A 1,713-nucleotide genomic window follows, 5' to 3' on the forward strand; every position below is an offset into this window, starting at 1 on the left:
ATATTCCCCACAAAGCAAAATACATTTTTAAATGATCCCTGAAAGAATAAGCTATTTCCCAGGTATCCGTAAACAAATGTGGTCGTGCCCTTTCAAGCTGCTGATTTCTGAAGCAGATCTCCAGCACCTTTATCACTACGGACCTGGCTGCAGTTTCCTTCTTATGCCTTCAGACACAGTCTTCTTTTTTTATTTTTTTGAGTTGGAAACCAATCAATCAATCTTTGACACAACAAATCGTTCACTTGCATTGTTTCTGCTCTAGTGGAAGCAAACCATTAAAATCAGATTTTTTTTTTTTTAATATGTGAGGTAGCTTTACAGCTTTGGTTTCCAGCAAATAATACCACTGCTGAGAGTCACATCGCCCCCTTTTCCTTCCATTGGCAACAGCTTCCCCTTATTACTTTTATCCACTAATGTTTTCTGAGTCACTTTGATTTGCTGACAAGTATGGCCCCTCCCCTAATGAAAAGATGTGCAATCCATTTTCACTACAGCCCTCTTGTTTCTAACAATGACAAAATACCTACTTTATGTCATGTTCTACTGCATGGCTAACAAGAACACAACATTTGAGCTGTGCATCTGTATTCTTAAAGCCTCAAATTAGCACCATTTTTAATATAACAATAATCCTATTAGCATAAATTCTCTGCTGTTGAATGATAACACACTCAAGTTAATTTAAATGGTTGAAATTATAGACTTTTATAGATCATTAAGACTATTAAAGAGACCATTCTTGATACCAAATTACATACATATCAGAGTCACCCTTACTATGGTTTGAATACAGACCCAAATAATCTGAAGTGAATTGTTTCTAGTTTGCTCGGTTCTACTCCTTTGCAGTTTTGTAGTCTCCAGATTATTATATCTGTTGCAACCACAAATATTATACACATGGCATCTGATATTAAAGAACTGTATAAACATTTTTGGTTTAGTAAAATCTGTTGTAGGCATTCACAGAAAGCTTTGGCAATTACAGTCTGATAATACAGTTTGAAGGTGTAATAACCAATTTTGAAAAAAAGTTATGCTGATGAACATCACTGAAACTGATACTTAAGTTAATAACTCAAATACTCTTAGTTAAATGTTTATATCCTTTAAATGAAACATGCTAAGTGCTTTTCTTTCCTGGAGTCTACAAAGTAAAAAGCACAAACATTAACTTTTTGGGGGAATTACAAAATTTTAGAGTATCTGTCTTAAAGCATCAGTGTTTCTACATTTGTTCTACTTATTTTTCTCTTCATAAACCATATACATATATTTTATCTTTTGAAATTTGTAGTTTCTCCAATCCCTACACCCCTGAGAAAAGTCCTGCGGGGCCTTACAACCCTGTGGTGCTTTGTCCCTCCTCCTCCTCCCTACGCAGGGCCACCATCACTGCTGGGAAGTGCCCCCTCCCTCACTCGCTTGGTACCCACCTCCATCCCGTAGCTTCCCTCTCCTCAAGGTGCTTCCTCAGCTGAGTGGGGAAAAATGGGAAATCCTCCTCACGCCTTCAGTGATTCCTCACTCTCTTTGAGACCAGGAGTTTGTAAGGAGAAGGCTGAAGTAAAGCCACTACCCAGGGCACGCCTGCTCTGCTCCCTCACCACAGAGCCGCTCAGGTAAGGACGTTCTCTCAAGCTTTTCCCAAAGCACGGCCTAAGAAGGGACCATAGCCCCGAAGAGAAGAGTGAATACATGGCAGCC

General features: G+C 38.9%; 1 long non-coding RNA gene across 1 annotated transcript in view; it reads left to right on the forward strand.

Annotated features, from left to right (window-relative positions):
* The first annotated feature begins 1,545 nt into the window (after positions 1 to 1,545).
* LOC108448341 overlaps positions 1,546 to 1,713 on the forward strand; it is a 24,291-nt gene continuing 24,123 nt past the window's right edge. Inside the window, exon 1 of the long non-coding RNA XR_001864200.1 lies at positions 1,546 to 1,628. This is a non-coding gene — a long non-coding RNA (uncharacterized LOC108448341). The remainder of the gene's footprint in view (positions 1,629 to 1,713) is intronic.

Source organism: Corvus brachyrhynchos, unplaced genomic scaffold (genome assembly GCF_000691975.1).
Source record: "Corvus brachyrhynchos isolate BGI_N302 unplaced genomic scaffold, ASM69197v1 scaffold26, whole genome shotgun sequence".
Lineage (NCBI taxonomy): Eukaryota > Metazoa > Chordata > Aves > Passeriformes > Corvidae > Corvus > Corvus brachyrhynchos.